Raw genomic sequence first — 19,753 nt, forward strand, 5'->3', positions numbered from 1 at the left:
GGAATTCATTTGGACCTGGTGCTTTGGAAGATTTTGTGATATGAGAATATTGGAGACTTATTCCTCAGTAACGGGAAGCCTCAAAGAAATCAAGGTGGAGAAATCAACCTGAGGAAGGGTACACAAGGAGAGGCATGTAGGAGAGGAGGATTGTGGACCTTCAACTGAAAGAAATTGCTCCTAAAAATTATAAAGGCATTTTAATTTTAATCAGGAAATAATGTAACTCACTGGTGGGATCCCCAATAGCTGGTATAGCTGAAGCAGCATTACGAGTTTCAATCAATTGGCGAGCATTTGCCTTGTTGCTCTCTTCATAGAAATGTTGGTTTAGTCAACAAAGGTATATCTTAGTTTTATTTTTTTTTAAATAAAATCGCATTAAGAAAAGTGTTAGCTATCATAAGCTGTCTGTACACAGCGTCTGTAGGAATGCATTTATGAAGAGACTCCAAATGATGTACTGTTTCGGTAAGAGTAGACTATAGTTGCTATGTGAGGCAAAGTTGATAATATGGCCTCTGATAACAGATTTATCGGCTTCCCACATCATGGGGTCTCATAGAGAGTCTTGAACATTAAGAGAGAAACAATCATCCATAGCCACCTTGATAGTTGCTTGAAAGTGAGAGATCATCATTTCAACCTACAGAGAGGCATGTCAAGAAGACTGAATGTGAACTGACATTGGAATGATCAAGGATTAGAAATGATGGAGGAGTCTAACAAATGTTTAGAATCTAAGGGCAACAGAGAAGCATATTGATCCTAGAGAATGTATGATACAGAGGCAAATGGAAAGTGTAGTCTCTGGAGGAGGGTTTGAAGCATGCCATGTATCAAATAGACCAGATTTCTTAATATTACATGTTTATTAATGGACTGAGACACTGGGCAAGCATAGGGGTGGCCGAAGGAGTAATTCTGTCCAGATCTGGAATGATAACACTTATGTAGTGTAGCAGAATAAAGAGTTGACAAAGCGTTACTCGCCTGTATTGGGGGCATACATATTAGAAATGATAATATCTAGGTGTTCTAGTCTGCCACTCAGAATGATGTAGTGGCCTTCTGTCTCAGTGAAAATAGAACACTAAACAAAGAGTATCTTGTTACTTATCAGCAATGCCAACACTCTTTTGTTTAGTTTTACTAGAAGAATACAACACAGTGGCATAGCATTTAGATTGCAGGAAGGTGTTACAGGGGTCATTAAAATTAGTTTCCTGTAACAGAGCTATGTCCGCCTTTATAGTGCGGATAGAATGGAATAGATGCAAAAAATTTCTGGGGTCTGTTGAGACCCCGTACATTTACAGAAGCTATAGTCAGTGCCATTATGACAAATAGCGGAAACATTTTTTTGATAGTAGAGCAGGAGTACAAAATTCTTGCAACTCACTAAATAGGAGAAGGAGAAGGACATGGAGAACAAACGAGGAGGAAAGAGGCTAAAAGGGAGTGGAAGGGGATCTGAGTATGTTTACTCCTTCAAAAGTATAGAGGAAAACAAACACATAGAGTAGATCAAAGACGTTCATTGAGATGTAGACAATATAATAAAAAACAAAATGTAGGAGGTAGCTAGCTAGGCATAGGTTAAAGCCGGGTATAAGAGGAGAGGAATCTGAAAAGAATGGTTAAGATTGGGATATAAGTACCCCCTGGGTGTGTGAGATACATATGATAAGAGAAAAAAAATGTGTTTAAAGTGAGCTTGAGAAGAAATAGTGAGAATGGATTAGGTTCAAAACCTAGGAGAATTACTGAAAAACATGTGTAAACATCTGGAAGTGTAATAGAACAGGCATATCAGCAGGTAGCAGGCCTCATAAGCATACTGTAAGACCTTAACAATAAGGCAATAATAAAGCATCTACATAACATCAGAACTTGGTAATTTCTCCCATAGGGCAGAATTTCCGAGGAGGAGTCTGGAGCACATACACGGGAAGAAAATATAGGAGGAAGTAAGTCAGGACAGGCGGAAAGCCAGGATGTAGTGCAGAAGTAAAGAGAATTAAGGCCTCAGTTCCTGAACTTAGTGCACCAAGCTTCTTGACACCAGCAAGACAACATTTTGTAACATGAAATAGCCTTAGTAAGCACAAGTAAAGTCAGTAAGAGATACAAAATGAAAAAAAAAAAAAAAACCCGTTGACATATTAAAGAACAATAACAGGAGACTAAACATTTATGCAAAAAAAGATATAACTGGTAAACTGGTAACTTCATAGAAACAAAGATATTTGTATAGTGAATAGTAAACTGAAGTCTGGCAACATGGGTTACCAACGGTACAGTACTAAAGCCAGGAAAGTATATTTTTTTTTTAGAAAGGCAGGGGCCATAGCAGTAATGCGGTAGCACCATCTCTCAAGGAGCAGTTTCATGCTGAGCCTTCTGGAGGCTATCCTGTCCAGACTCCAGTTTAGTGGTCGGGGACAATAGGGACAAAATGTCAGATTTTATTGAAGCAACAGCTTTGTCAAGTTTAGTTTCAAGATAATCTTTAAATTCAGGAAGGGAATGCAGTTCCAGCATTTCCTCATAAGAAGAGAAATTATATCACTGCCCCTTGCTTAGAGGATTTGGGGGGTATCCAATTAGAATCGATCCTTTTTCTGACAATAAAAATGGCCTGATAGGTTCTCAAACGTGTTCCTCAATGCACCCCAATGGTCCAGATTTTAAGTTTATCCATGCTTGGCCACCTGGGGACTTAATTAGCACCTCAGTCAATTTTATTTAACTGTCTGTATTGAGCCATGGATACACCTAAAACCTGGACCATTGGGGAGCCTTAAGGACCATGCTTGAGAACCTCTGACCTATTGTCATTATCGCGGTATCCATTTAGAGGTTCTTTTTATCAGCCTGAGGCACCTGAAGCATAATCTCCGATAAATGCCGGCATTGGGGGGAATTTTAATTATACCTTAATCTCTATTTTTCATGAATGTACCAGGGATGCGTTTAGCATCTCGATGGACAGGATGCCAACAGTCATGTAACCAACGCTGGAATACTGACACCATTTGGGAAACCGGCACCGTAAAATCGGCAGCCGACATTCTGAATGTAAGTATCGGGTCACAGTTAGGGTTAGGGACTGGGGGGAGGTAGGGTTAGGCACTGGGGGGTTAGTGTTAGACACTAGGGGGGTTAGTCCTAGCCCCCCCCCCCCTTCCCCGAGGGTTAGCTCTAGCCATTACTCCTGGGGGATTAGCCGTAGCCACTACTCCTGAGGATTTAGGGTAGGGGAGTGGGGTGAAAATACTTACCCCCTCCGATGTCGGGATTTTCATTGTCGGTCATGTAACTGCCGGCATCCAGACGGCCAGGATTGCATACTGAGCCCATATACTGTTTCAATTTATTAATAAGATTTCAGCACATGTGGCCCTAACAGTGTATCTAGTTGCCCATTATTGTGTTAATGTGGATAGATATGCAGTATAAGTGCAAACATGCTGTAATATATTCCCTTGTACAATAAACGGTGACTTTGAAGTATGTTTTAACCCACTGTTAAGATAGTGTGACGTTTGTCTTTTAAAGCTCTTTCTGAGACAGAAAACAAATCTTTGTAACATGACAAACACAGTAGGAACTGAGAGGCTTTTCATTTGCAGAAATGTGAGTTAACATCTGACAGAATAAATGCTCTTAGCCACTTACAGAATCTTTCCCACAGATTCATTGATGAGAAGTATTCTCTGATCTGCTCTCATTATACAGTATAAAGGATAACTTAAAGCATATTGTTTGTTCATGACTTACTGCAAGAGGTCTTCAAGTCAAAGCAAAAATTCTTGACCACTTGTAATCTTTTATATAATATCCTATTGATGGCTGATTGCTATTTCTTTGCAAGCTGATTTACAAAATTACAATTCTTTTTTTTGTTTCACTAGGCACATACAGTATGTGGATGTGGTCAGTATAAAGTAGGCTGATAAACAATATTCAGACAGGGATGCTGTAAGGAAGTTGACACTCATTATGGGCCAAATGAATTAAGCCTTAACAAGTGATAAAGCGGAGACAGATAAATGGCGGGATTCAATTCTTTTCACCCCTTTCCACACCCGTTCTGTTTCTACCCTCAGGGACGTTGTATCATTATTTCAGCTCATTACCCCCGGAGTAGTGAGGCACCCAACCCTTTATACAGCTAAACCTAATTACTATGGGCGCAATATGTGCGATAACGGAGATCATTTTAGAAAGGAAATTAGGCGTGATATATCATTTGAATCTCACCCAAAGAGTGATAAATTACTAGCCAATCAGCATCTAACTGTCATTTTTCAAACACAGCCTACATGGCACTTAGGAAGCTGATTGGCTGGTCATTTATCACTCTTTATCCATCTCAACTTTATCTCTTGTTAAGGCTTTATACATTTAGGCCCAAGTCCGCAGTGAGTACGTTGACTGGACAATGGGGCAGATGTATTAAGCCTGGAGAAGTGATAAAGCAGTGTTAAAGCAGTGATAAGTGCAAGGTGGTAATGCACCACCCAATCAGCTACTAATTGTAAATTTACATATTGGAGCTGATTGGCTAGTGCGTTATCACCTTGTACTTATCACTGCTTTATTACTTCTCCAGGCTTAATACATCTGCCCCAATGTTACTTACAGCATTTTCTCCGGCATGTTTAAAGTTATAATACCTGCTCAGTTGCAATGCTCTAAGTAGCATTACACCCATGTTGGTATACCAGTCCGGTGCCAGCATTGGTAGGTCAATATACTAACTATGTACATAGTAAATGTCAGTCTTCTATACTGTACATCTTTACAGGCTAATTACAGGGTGCTAGTACTGAACCACAGAATTTACATGATACTTTCATCGGTATTATATAGCACTCCACAAAAATTATATTTCAAAGAAATGCCATTTTCTTGACAAAAGAGGGTTAATGCGGCATAAGAATAGGACAGTGTATATAAAGAAGAGGGTCATGTATCCAACTATTGCTACCTAAAATTTGGCTTGTTTCCATGTCTTTCATCACAACCAATTACATACTAATGTCTTTGTTTATGGAATGTACATCTGAGCGCTAGATACCTTCCCAAGTGACATGGTCAGGTCACCAACATGGAGTGGATTCCACAACCCTTATCATCGGCATGCTGAAATGACAACAAGAACATATTGTCCTGGGGAGACCATACTATTATTTTACTCAAAAGCTAATTTGTTACCACAATAATGAGTGATTAGTATCTACACCATGAGTAGTGTGCATTGATATCGTATGCAACAAAAACTTAACAATGAAAATAGAATCTCAGGCATCATGCTTTGAGCAGCCACCAATGAATGCTTAATATGTTGCTGCGTTACAATAGCCACACATATTTTCCCCTTCAATAGCTACAATTCTGGCTGCAGTGAGCAATAACAGGCTTGAGAGATGGGGGGAAGTATGACCAAATCCTGAGGGCATGTGACCAAATCTATGTGTGCCACTGCATGCTGAGAGGAAGAAACATTCTTCCCCCTGCACAACAGTCCCGATCTTCTGATGGACTGCTTTGACAAGCCTGGGCCAGAGTAATTAGTAATCAATCCCATTCTAAAGAGTAAACAATCTCAATATGTATAGTTTGGAGCAGAGAAGGGAAAGAGAGGACATGATATAAACATTCAAATATATCAACGGTTTTAACAAGGTCCAGGAGGGAAACATTCTCCAAATGAAGAGAAGCAATAGGACACAAGGACATGCACTGAGATTGGAGAGGGGAGGTTCAGGGGAAATTTGAGGAAAAATTACTTCACAGAATGGGTAGTGGACTAGTGGAATAGCCTCCCATCAGAGGTGCTAGAGGCTAAGACAGTAGAGCAATTTAAACATGCATGGCATAGACATAAGGATATCCTTACAAAGAAATAAGGATCAAATAAGGTTTGAGACAAAAAATATGGTAAAAAAAAGGGCAGACTAGATGGGCCAAGTGGTTCTTATCTGCCGTCAAATTCTATGTTTCTATGTTATTCTCTTGGAGGCCCTGCCTACAGTACAATTGCTCTATACTGTATCAAAATGTTCTCCACACCACTAAAACGCAGTAGAGCAGAGCCATCTGTACCTCATGTTTCATGTCCTTGTATGAAATGTATGTCATAATTTTTCCAATACATATGTTCCATATTTTTGTATCATTATATAGATGCATGTATCCTAATGTGGTACCTAAAGATATCCCAAATATAGTTTTATGAAGCCATTTACTTAGGTAGTTTTGTTTCAAGACAGCACAAATTCTTATTGAGGAATGGTCACTGCACTTGTAGGCCCCTGCTTTTACACTGTACACTGTTCACAATAATATATGCAAATGCTTCTATAATTCCCACCTTTCCTTATTATTAGCTTAGTTTAATGCTATCAACAGTTCATCTTCCAACGATGTTGTTAATAGTTGTTATATATTGCAATGTGCAGAAATGTTCCAAAGTAAGGTCCAGATTTATCAAGCCTTGGAGAGTGATACATTTCACAGTGATAAAGTACCAACCAACCAGCTCCTAACTGCCATGTTACAGGCTGTGTTTTAACAATGATAGTTAGGAGCTGATTGGTTGGAACTTTAACACCGTGAAAGTTATTACTGTTCAAGGCTTGATAAATCTGGGCCTACAGGTTTATAACAATAGTATGGGATGCAATTTTCTGTCTATTTGAGAGACCAAGAGATGTCCTTACTGTATTAGGATGCGCCATTCAGACTCTCAGCAATAGAACTTTAGGCTAGTAAATTTTCTGTTTATTAATGTTGCTGCACTGCTTCAGTAACAACATATTCACATTCACATTAGTAAGATAGACTGTGTTTGCAGAGTCTCTATAGCATCTTTCATTTATCAGTGTTCCTTGCTGGCTGTCATTGAATACTGATGGTGTTATCATAAAGGGCATAGCTACCATAAGTTCAGGTAGTGCAGCTGCTATGGGGCCCACAGCTGAAAGGGGCCCACCTTCCCTGTCAAAGTTACATGTGTTGTATACATTTTCCACCATTGGGTGATGTTAAGGGGCCCATCTACAATGTGACATAATATGGTATATAAAATAAACAAGGGCAGTACTATGGGGGAAAACTAGAGATGTGCGGCTGGCACATTTCGTGTTTTGGTTTTGGTTCTAATTCAACTTTCGTGTTTTGATTTTGGCTTGGTTTTACCAAAACCACCCTTTCGTGTTTTGGTTTTGGTTTTGAATCTGGATGATTTTTGAAAAAAACATAAAACGGGCTAAAATCACAGAATTTGGGTGTAATTTTGATCCTATGGTATTACTAACCTCAATAACGTAAATTTCCACTCATTTCCAGTCTATTCTGAACCCCTCACACCTCACAATATTGTTTTTAGGCCAAAAGGTTGCACCGAGGTGATTGTATGACTAAGCTAAACGACACAAGTGTGCGGCACAAACACCTGGCCCATCTAGGAGTGACACTGCAGTGTTAGATAGGATGGCACTTTTAATAAACTAGGCCCCAAACAGCACCTCATGCAAAGATGTAGAAGAGGTGCAATGAGGTAGCTCTATGACTAAGCCAAGCGACACAAACAATTGGCCCATCTAGGCATGGCACTGCAGTGGCAGACAGGAGGGCAGATATAAAAAAAGGCCCCAAACAGCACATGATGCAAAGAAGAAAAAAAGGTGCACCGAGGTTGCTGTATGACTAAGCTAAGTGACACAACCACCTGGCACATCTAGGAGAGTGGGCCGCAATTGTCTGGTCCACTAACAGCATCTCCAGCATGCCCCTGTCATTTTTTAAAAGTTGGTGGACTTATACGGCAGTACCCCATGACTAATACAGCAGTACCCCTGGATCCATACGGCAGTGTCATACAGGATGGCACTTTTCAAAAACTAGGCCCTAAACAGCACCTCATGCAAAGATGTCAAAGAGGTGCAATGAGGTAGCTGTATGACTAAGCCAAGTGACACAAACAATTCCAACTGGAATTATACATCCAAATCACTGGAATTATACGTCCAAATCACTGGAATTAAACTGCAAAATCACTGGAATTATACGTCCAAATCACTAGAATTAAATGGCAAAATCACTGGAATTATACGCACAAATCACTGGAATTATACGTCCAAATCACTGGAATTAAATGGCAAAATCACTGGAATTATACGTCCAAATCACTGGAATTAAATGGCAAAATCACTGGAATTATACGTCAAAATCACTGGAATTATACAGCAAAATCACTGGAATTATAGGTACAAATCACTGGAATTAAATGGCAAAATAGAGGTTGAGGGCTTCCATCATCATGTGAAGCTGAACCACTAGTCATTAACATAGGCTAGGGCCTTAGCCGTTGGTTGCCACTCCATGTCGTAAATGGCATATTGGCAAGTTTACATTTCTCCTCAGATGATTTAAATTTCTTTTTTTGGGTCTTTTTACTGAACTTTGGCTTTTTGGATTTTACATGCCCTCTACTATCACATTGTGCATCGGCCTTGGCAGACGACTATGGCATTTCATTGTCTATGTCATGGCTAGTGGCAGCAGCTTCAGCACTAGGAGGAAGTGGTTCTTGATCTTTCCCTACTTTATCCTCCAAATTTATGTTCTCCGTTATTTTTCTGGAGTTATATAATATGTGGCACAGGAATGACTGATGGCTGAGGCACAGGACACTACCACTGGTCTGATGCAGGACAACACAGCAACACTGTTAGGGACTTGTTGTTATTATTATTATTATTATTATTATTATACTGTAGCAGTTGACATATAGCAGCAAGAAAAAAAACGTGAGGCAAAAGTGGCGCCACTTGTCACTTCTAGAGACATATAATAGATGCTTACACAATAAAGTTTCCCACAATGAGAAATAACGATAAGTGAATCACAGTTCACCTTCCATAAAACTGGATGCTAAAAAGATAGTAAGAGAACACAGAACATAGTGTATTCCAATTTAATTAATTGATATATCTTTATTGCTTCTTGGTCTCACTCACATGACATAAATGTTTAATTTATGATGGTTTAATAGTATGGATGGTGTAATGGTTAGCATTACTGCCTCACAGCACTGAGGTCATGGGTTCAATTCCTACCATGGCCCTAACTGTGTGGAGTTTGTATATTCACCCCCTCCGGGTACTCCGGTTTCCTCCCACAATCCAAAAATATACTGGTAGGTTAATTGGCTCCCAACAAAATTAACCCTAGTGTGAATGTGTGTGCGTGAACATGTGATAGGGAATATAGAGTGTAAGCTCCACTGGAGCAGGGACTGATGTGAATGGCCAAATATATCTCTGTAAAGCGCTGCGGAATATGTGTGCGCTATATAAATAACTGGTAATAATTTCTATGTAGAAATCAGTGCATCAGGATAATTCAACTTCATAGATATGCACACAGCATAAACTCCAATTGGCACGCAAGTCCCGGTTTACTCAAGGCGTCCCCACGCTGTCAGATCCATTCTCCGAGTCTCCAGTCAGTCCAGCATAAAAAGTCCCCAGCTTAAGCGCTTTCGGATAGTGTATCCTTCTTCAGAAGCGTAGGGGACAAACGCGCTAAACTGCTTTAAATAGTGTCTCAATCTAAAAGACAAGCCGCAGCTGTGAATGGAAGCCCTCCCTCGGAACCGGTCCGTGACGCAGGGAGTGATGTTTTGCGTTCCATCGGGCGGTAGGCGCGTTGCCGGAAATGACGTATGCGGAACCCGGCTAGCATAATATGCGTTCCATTCCAACCCGTTTTCGTTCACAGCTCATTATTAGTACATGGCTCCACACAAAGTCCGTCAATCACCAAAACATAAAAAACAAACATAGCAGGAGTAACTCATAAGGTCAAATATACAACATAAATAAAAATTAAAAAGTGATAATCATACAAAGCAGTCAGAATTCATTTAAAATTCATTTAAAAAACAAAAGAAGAGATTAGATAAAAATGGGATTATCATAAAAACCATTTCAATTCGAAATCGCTATTAAGTCCTGAAGGGACTAAGGGTTTTAATTTATAAATCCACTTCATCTCTGTTTTGGATAATAAAATATCAATCTCTTTATTTCGAGGGGTGGAATTAATAGTTTGAATGCCCCAAAAAGACTTAAAGTGACAGGGTTTGCAGGCATGTTTCAGTTTAAAGTGCTTCGAGACCGTATGTGTATCCAGTCCATTTTTAACATTGCAGATATGTTCGGATAATCTCGTCTTTAAATTTCTACTTGTCTTTCCGACATATATTAATCCACAATCACACTCCAAAGCATAGATAACATTACTCGAATTACATGTAATAAAATTCTTGATGGTATAAGTATTCCCCCTTACTGTAAATTCCTTCAATTTACTTGCGCCTTTTGTGCATTTGCACATGGCGCAAAGTCCACATCTATAGAAGCCTGTACTTCTAATACTAGTTCTCTTGGGGACCTCAATTGAACTACGTACTAGATTATCCTTAATGGATTTAGATCTTCTATAAATGAACCCAGGCTTAGATGGTAATATTGGGCCTAAAACAGGATCCTTAGTAAGCACCGTCCAGTGTTTTTTCATGATAAACTCAATTTCCCTATACTGTGAATTGAAATCAGTAATGAAAGACCACTGAAAATCGTTTTCTCTAGGTGCCTTTTGATTAGTGCCTTGTACCAAATCGCTCCTATCCACAACTTTTATTCTCTCCTGAGCTTTGGTTAAACTATCTTTACTATAACCTTTCTCAATAAACCGTTCACATAATTCACCCATTTGTATCTCACAGGTACTGGAATCAGTACAATTCCGTTTAACCCTTAATAGTTGGCTATACGGAATCCCATCTAACCAATGGTCATGATGTTGGCTGGTCCTTTCAATAAACCCATTTGAATCGGTAGGTTTCCGATATAATTTCGTATTAAGTGAACCATTTTCTATATATATATACAGAGGTCTAAATACATTATTTCCTTCTGACTTATCGTAGTGGTTTAACCTAATATTAAATGGGTTATTGTTCAGTTCTCCAATGAACAAGTCCAAGTCCTTCATATCCTTGTTCCATACGAACAAAAGGTCATCTATGTAGCGACGCCATAGCACCAGGCCCGCCCTGAGCTGCTCCCCATGCCATACCGTCTTCTCCTCCCAATAGGCCATGAAGAGGTTGGCATAGCTCGAGGCGAACCTGGTGCCCATTGCAGTCCCCACACATTGAATGTAATAATTACCGTTAAATACAAAATAATTGTTCCTTAAAATAAACCTGATACCCTCTCAAATAAAAATCTTTAAATCAGAGGAGTAGTCGGATAATTCCAAAAAATAAGACACAGCCTCAATACCCTTGTCTTCTTCTATGATTGTATAAAGAGTGGATACATCGGAACTTACAAGAACATAATTCTCTTCTCATTCCAATCCATCCAATATGGTTAGAAGTTCTCCTGTGTCTTTTAAGTAAGATTTTGTACATCATTACGTAGATGGACAACAGAAGGTTTATTAAAGGGTGTCATAACAAAGGATGAGTTTGATTTCATAAATATCGAACATCCTACAATTCCTACTATTTATTGTCTACCTAAGATTCATAAGGATCCAGTCTGTCCCCCAGGTAGGGCTATAGTATCTGGGGTGAACAGCATCACTTCTAATCTTTCAATGTTGTTAGATTATTACTTACAACCTTTGGTAAAATGTACGAAATCTTACTTAATAGACACAGGAACGCAAAATGTCACTCCCTGCATCACGGACCAGTTCCGAGGGAGGGCTTCCATTCACAGCTGCGGCTTGTCTTTTAGATTGAGACACTATTTAAAGCAGTTTAGCGCATTTGTCCCCTACGCTTCTGAAGAAGGATACACTATCTCAAAGCGCTTAAGCTGGGGACTTTTTATGCTGGACTGACTGGAGACTCGGAGAATGGATCTGACAGCGTGGGGACGCCTTGAGTAAACCGGGACTTGCGTGCCAATTGGAGTTTATGCTGTGTGCATATCTATGAAGTTGAATTATCCTGATGCACTGATTTCTACATGCAAATGAAACATTTATGCCATGTGAGTGAGACCAAGAAGCAATAAAGATATATCAATTAATTAAATTGGAATACACTATGTTCTGTGTTCTCTTACTATCTTTTTAGCATCCAGTTTTATGGAAGGTGAACTGCGATTCACTTATCTTTATTTCTCATTGTGGGAAACTTTATTGTGTAAGCATCTATTAAATGTCTCTAGAAGTGACAAGTGGCGCCACTTTTGCCTCACATTTTTTTTCTTGGTGTACATTTATTAGTGAAACCACGGTGACGGTTTCTTGTGTGGGACGAGGGGCTGACACTTGTTATAAGCGCAAGAAAGGTCTTTTTTCTGACATATAGCAGCAGCATATACCACTGTGACTGTCTGGTCACTGGAATTACTGATGGCTGATGCGCAGGACACCGCCACTGGTCTGATGCAGGACAACACAGCAACACTGTAAGGGTCTTGTTGTTGTTATTATTATTATTATAATACTGTAGCAGTGGACATATAGCAGCAGCGTATACCACTGTGACTGCCTGGACCCTGGAATGACTGATGGCTGATGCACAGAACACTACCACTGGTCTGATGCAGGACAACACAGTAACACTGTAAGGGATTTGCTGCTATTATTATTATAATACTGTAGCAGTGGACATATATCAGCAGCATATACCACTGTTTCTTCCTGGTCACTGGAATAACTGATGGCTGATGCACAGGACACTACCACTGGACTGATGCAGCACAATACACCACCACTGAACTGATGCAGCACAACACAGCAGCAATGGACATATGGCAGCAAGAGGACACAAACACTGTGACTGCCCGGTCACTGGAATGACTGATGGCTGATGCACAGGACACTACCACTGGATTGATGCAGCACAATACACTACCACTGAACTGATGCAGCGCACAACAGTAGCAATGGACCAATGGACATATGGCAGCAAGAGGACACAACCACTGTGACTGGACAAATATAGCACAAGACATGGACACTGAGAGAATGGAGACACGTCCTCTCTCTACACTCTCCAATGCCGGAGTGAAAATGGCGCGGGACGTGAGGCTCCTTATATAGTATCCAAACCCCACAAGAATCCGACAGCGGGATGATGACATTTTGCCTCATTCTAGTTTATGAGTCAGGCGGGAAAACCCGAGCCTGACTCGGATCCGGACTTGAATGGTGAAGTCCAGTAGGGTTCAATTCTCTGATAACCGAACCTGCTCATCTCTAGGGAAAACATTAGCTAAGTCACAGCTATAGTTCAGCAAATAAACTTGGGCACTATTATGGGGCATACAATGAACACCTGCTGCAGAGAGGCGTCTCTCTAGAAATATTTAGACAGGGGCCCCTTCAAAATGTGGCTATGGGGCCCAGAAAGTTCAGGCTATACCCCTGGTTATCATCTAGTTGGTAAGTTGGAGGATATAGTTTATACCACACCCAAGAAAAATGTATCAGTACCACATTAAATTAGCATCTTGCTGTGAAGGTGAATACGCACGGTGAGATATTTGCTTACAATTTTGACTATATAGTCAAAATCGTAAGAAAAGTTAGCACATATCGCACCATGTGTACAGCTTGCGATACCGCTGCGCACTCCCGTGGGGTCGGTATCACAAGAGAACATAGATTGTGCAGGCAAGGCAACATTAACTATATTATGTACAATCTAATTTCTAGTATAGTCAAAATTGTATATACTGTGGTCAAAATCGCACATAGTCAAAATCTCAAGTAAATATACAGTAGTCAATATCGGTGGTTCTGGGCTCCGGGGAGTTCAAGGGAAATCGCATAGTCAAAATTGGTCCTTAGTCAAAATCTCACCGTGTGTATGCACATTAAAGAAATAAAGAAACAAACTTTCTTTTGGTTCTTATTGGTTTTTTTTTTTTGTCTATTTACTTTTTTACATTGTCCTTTTTTCCTATTTGAAACACTGTGTAGTTTTGTGTGGGTGCTTGTAAACAGAATCAAGCTGTTATTGACAGTCTGGTGCCAGTGCTACGGGCAAGAAAAGACCAACTGCCATGTTGACAGACTGTGTATGTCCTGCCAGGCTTTATTAAAGTCTGACATGATGTATATATAAATCACACTAACAACAACATCCTGCAGAGTAACACCTGTTAATAATGCATGTTACTGCAAATCTAAAGTGAATACAAAACACTAACAACAAAACAATGATAACAAAGCCAAAACAATAACAATACAGTAAAGTCAACTTAAAAAATGTGAAATTGAAAATTATACAGAAAGTTAATGTAAGCAATATTGAACAAGTGTTTAAGACATTTTTGTCTAAAGTCTCTATTCGTTTTCCCCCATTTAAGAGGCCTGGTTAAGAGTTAGGAGCACATAAAAAAAGGAAAACAAAAAGAGCAATTTGCATCATGGCAAAACTATCTGATCATGCATAACCTCTGAAACTTAAACAATCAAGAGGAAAATCTAAACAAGAAATTTAGGGGGTTATTCAGGTTGGTTAGCACTTAGCAAACCAAAAAAGTTAGCAATTGGGCAAAATCATGTTGCACTGCAGGTGGGGCAGATGTAACATGTGCAGAGAGAGTTAGATTTGGGTGGGTTACAGTATACTGTTTCGGTACTGGTGGCTTTATTTCTACACTGCAATTAAAATGTCAGTTTTAACACACCCCACCCAAATCTAACTCCCTCTGCACATGTTACATCAGTTTAACCTGCAGTTCAACCTGGTTTTGCCTAATGGCTAACTTTTTTGGTTCGCTAACAAACCTGAATAAGGCCCTTAGAGGAGGTTGGTTGCTATTTTTTTTAAGGATGTGAGGGGAAAGGAGTGAAATAATTGTTGACAATCACAAGGTCAAGCTGCAGTGTGGAGACAACAGAACACAAATACATTACCATGTACCATTATGTTGACAAGGGTCGGCAGTACTACTGGTAAAATATTACGGTAAATCATCATGTTTACAATTTTTCTTCCGGCACTCATAAAGTTGTTGAATTACCATTTCACACTTGGCGACACAACAGTGTCTACTTCCTGAGGTTCCCATACTGCTTATCGACATTGTGTTTGTTGACATGACGTATGTATCACCTGTGCTCCTGTTCTATCTGTTATAGGTTTAAATTGTAATTATTGTTTTTTAGCATATTATACTTGGTGGTGAGAAATTGCTTGACTGAACTTACAGTGTCTGTAAAAAATAAGCCACTCTGGGACTCTGTCAGTGGCTACTCAATTCAAGAACAGCCATCACTTCTACCTAAGAGGGTAATTCAAAGTTGAACGCAGTAGCAAATCTGTTAGCAGTTGGGTAAAACCATGTGCACTGCAGGGGGAGCAGATATAACATGTGCAGAGAGCAGTGGCGGATCTAGACTTAACTTTTAGGGGGGGCGGTTTAAGAATTATGACTCCTCCCCCTAATCATAGCCCCTCCCACTTAGTAATGCCCTTCCCGTTCGCTTCTAAAATTTCCTATTGTTGCCATTACTAATAAAATGTTGCCAGTTAGTGGAGAGAACCCTGCGCACTGGTGATACAGACTGGCGAATCGCCATTCCTTCCATCAGGGGTGGTAGAGGCTAAGACAGTAGGGCAATTTAAACATGCATGGGATAGACATAAGGATATTCTTACAAAGAAATAAGGATCAGATAAGGTTAGAGATAAAAATAATGTAAAAAAAAAAAAAAAGGGGCAGACTAGATGGGCCAAGTGGTTCTTATCTGCCGACAAATTCTGTTTCTACAGCACACAGAATGAGCCGAAATTCACATTATAGCACACTGTATGAGCTGAAATTCACATTGTAGCACACAGTATGATCCAAAATTCACATTATAGCACACTGTATGAGCCGAAATTCACATTGTAGCACACTGAATGAGCTGAAATTCATATTGTAGCACACAGTATGATCCAAAATTCACATTATAGCACACAGTATGATCCAAAATTCACATTATAGCACACAGAATGAGCCAAAATTCACATTATAGCACACTGTATGAGCTGAAATTCACAATGTAGCACACAGTATGATCTGAAATTCACATTATAGCACAGTGAATGAGCCAAAATTCACATTGTAGCACACTGAATGAGCTGAAATTCACATTATAGCACACTGTATGAGCCGACATTCACATCATAGCACGCAGAATGAGCCAAAATTCACATCATAGCACACTGAATGATCCGAAATTCACATCATAGCACACTGAATGATCCGAAATTCACATCATAGCACGCAGAATGATCCGAAATTCACATCATAGCACACTGAATGATCCGAAATGCACATCATAGCACGCAGAATGATCCTAAATGCACATCATAGCACGCAGAATGATCCGAAATGCACATCATAGCACGCAGAATGATCCTAAATGCACATCATAGCACGCAGAATGATCCGAAATGCACATCATAGCATGCAGAATGATCCGAAATGCACATCATAGCATGCAGAATGATCCAAAATGCACATCATAGCACGCAGAATGATCCGAAATTCACATCATAGCACGCAGAATGATCCGAAGTGCACATTATAGCACACTGAATGATCCTAAATGCACATTATAGCACACTGAATGATCCTAAATGCACATTATAGCACACTGAATGATCCTAAATGCACATTATAGCACACTGAATGAGCCTAAATGCACATTATAGCACACTGAATGATCCTAAATGCACATTATAGCACACTGAATGATCCTAAATGCACATTATAGCACACTGAGAGGCAGATGTATTAACCTGGAGAAGGCATAAGGAAGTGATGAACCAGTGATATGTGCAAGGTGATAAAGGCACCAGCCAATCAGCTCCAATATGTAAATCAACAGTTAGAAGCTGATTGGCTGGGGCGTTTATCACCTTACACATATCACTGGTTTATCACTTCCTTATGCCTTCTCCAGGTTAATACATCTGCCCCTGAATGATCCTAAATGCACATTATAGCACACTGAATGATCCTAAATGCACATTATAGCACACTGAATGATCCTAAATGCACATTATAGCACACTGAATGAGCCTAAATGCACATTATAGCACACTGAATGATCCTAAATGCACATTATAGCACACTGAATGATGAGGCGAAATTCACACACACACACACACACACACACACACACACACACACACACACACACACACCTGACAGACACACACTCACACACACACCTGACAGACACACACTCACACACACACACCTGACAGACACACACTCACACACACACCTGACAGTGAATGGAGCCTGAGGCCGGGTCCCGCCGCGGTATTGGGAACGGGTTGGAGAGCTGTGCAGCGCGGCGGGGGACGAGGAGAGAGAGAGAGCATCCTGACGCACGTACAGGGAGGAGGGGGCGTGGTAAAAACAGAGGCTGCTGTACGCGTGTCAGGACGCTCTCTCTCTCTCCCCTTCCCCCGCCGCGCTGCACCGCTCTCCACCCCATTCCCACCACCGCAGCGGGACCCGGCCTCCATCCCGGTGCCGGTACATGTAGGGGGGGGCGTTCGCCCTAATCGCCCCCCGCTAAATCCGCCACTGGCAGAGAGAGTTAGATTTGGGTGGGTTATTTTGTTTCTGTGCAGGGTAAATACTGGCTGCTTTATTTTTACACTGCAATTTAGATTTCAGTTTGAACACACCCCACCCAAATCTAACTCTCTCTGCAAATGTTATATCTGCCCCCCTGCAGTGCACATGGTTTTTCCCAAATGCTAACATATTTGCTGCTGCAATCAACTCTGAAGTAGGCCCTAAATGCACAGGATGCTACAAATGTGTATGGTGCAATATCTGCTGGTATTTGCACCCCGAAGGAAAAACATTTCACACCAGTTTATGAACTGCAATACATCATCTGCGGTTTATCTATTGGAATGCTCATGCAAACTGGAGTATGTGGGGAAGACCTAGAGACTGCTCATACTAAGAATCCAAGAACATGTCTGAAATATTAAGAATATAATTCAGACACACGCAGTATCAAAACACTTCATGTTGTGCCACAATTCTAATCTGGAGAAACTTACTTTCAAGGCAATCGAACTGGTGGCTCTTGGGGAACGAGGTGGTAATCTTTATAATCTACTCTCTAGGAGAGAAATGTGCTGGATCTATGAGTTAAAGAAGATGCATCCAAATGGATTTAACAAAATCTATGAAATAGCTCCCTAATTATAATTCTAAGGTGCTGTACTAATTTTAATTTTATCACACTACCTTTGCCTATAGCCACACCACACTGAGTATGCCCAATCTCATCTGATCTTGGAAGCTAAGCAGTGCTGAACCTGGCCGGGACTTGGATGGGAGACCTCCTGAGAATACAAGGTGCTGTATGATTTAAAATGACTAAGGGCTAGATGTATCATCACTTGTTAAGTGATAAAATGGAAAGATAAAAGGCACCAGCCAATCAGCTCCTAACTGCCATGTCACAAGCACTGTTTGAAAAATGACAGGAGCTGGATGGCTGGTAGTTTATCACGTTCCATTTTATCACTCTCCAAGCGATGATGCATCAGCCCTATATCATATATATATATATATATATATATATATATATATATATATATAGAAGGAAGAGGGGATGAGGGATATATAGCGACTATAGTGTTAATGAAAATATACAGTTGCCAATTCTAAAATAACTATTTATTAACATAAATTGCACGTAAAAAGAAGCACATATAGAAAATGGGACAATAACACATACACAGCTGGACTAAAAACACTTAAATGAAATCTTAAAACTACAATAAAAGCAAGTAAAATGGATTTTCCTTATCTTCGGTGAGGTAGGTACAGGATTTCCCCACCTACCTCACCTAAGATAAGGAAAATCCATTTTACTTGCTTTTATTTAAGTGTTTTTAGTCCAGCTGTGTATGTGTTACTGTCCAATTTTTTATATGTGCTTCTTTTTACGTGCAATTTATGTTAATAAATAGTTATTTTAGAATTGGCAACTGTATATTTTCATTAACACTATAGTCTCTATATATCCCTCATCCCCCCTTCCTTCCACATTGTTTCAGGGATTTACCACCCCTGTATTTTTTGAGGGACTCAGCAGACGCCCCATTAACAATAGAGGGGAGTGTGTTTTTTTAGGTTGCCAGTTGTACAACATATCTGTGTACTATCACAAGTGGCGCAATATCAATCCCTGTTTTCATATATATATATATATATATATATATATGTATATACACACACACACACACACACACACACACACACACACACACACACACACACACACAATTTATATTATTTGTGCCTCTATGTAAGTCTGTAAAGTCAATTCCTAACATATTTCCATTTAGTCAATATATACACATTTAAAAACCACCCTTTTCGTGTTTTGGTTTTGGATCTGGATGATAAAAAAAAAACAAAAACAAAAAAACATTTGGGGGTAATTTTGCTCCTACGGTATTATTAACCTCAATAACATTCATTTCCACTCATTTGCAGTCTATTCTGAACACCTCACACCTCACAATATTGTTTTTAGGCCTAAAAGTTGCACCGAGGTGGCTGTATGACTAAGTTAAGCGACACAAGTGTGCAGCACAAACACCTGGCCCATCTAGGAGTGGCACTGCAGCTGCAGACAAGATAGCACTATTCAAAAACTAGTC

General features: G+C 40.0%; 1 pseudogene; it reads left to right on the plus strand.

Annotated features, from left to right (window-relative positions):
* The first annotated feature begins 18,330 nt into the window (after positions 1-18,330).
* On the plus strand, positions 18,331-18,449 carry LOC134913033 (5S ribosomal RNA; annotated as a pseudogene).
* Positions 18,450-19,753: the final 1,304 nt, after the last annotated feature.

Source organism: Pseudophryne corroboree, chromosome 4 (genome assembly GCF_028390025.1).
Source record: "Pseudophryne corroboree isolate aPseCor3 chromosome 4, aPseCor3.hap2, whole genome shotgun sequence".
NCBI lineage: Eukaryota > Metazoa > Chordata > Amphibia > Anura > Myobatrachidae > Pseudophryne > Pseudophryne corroboree.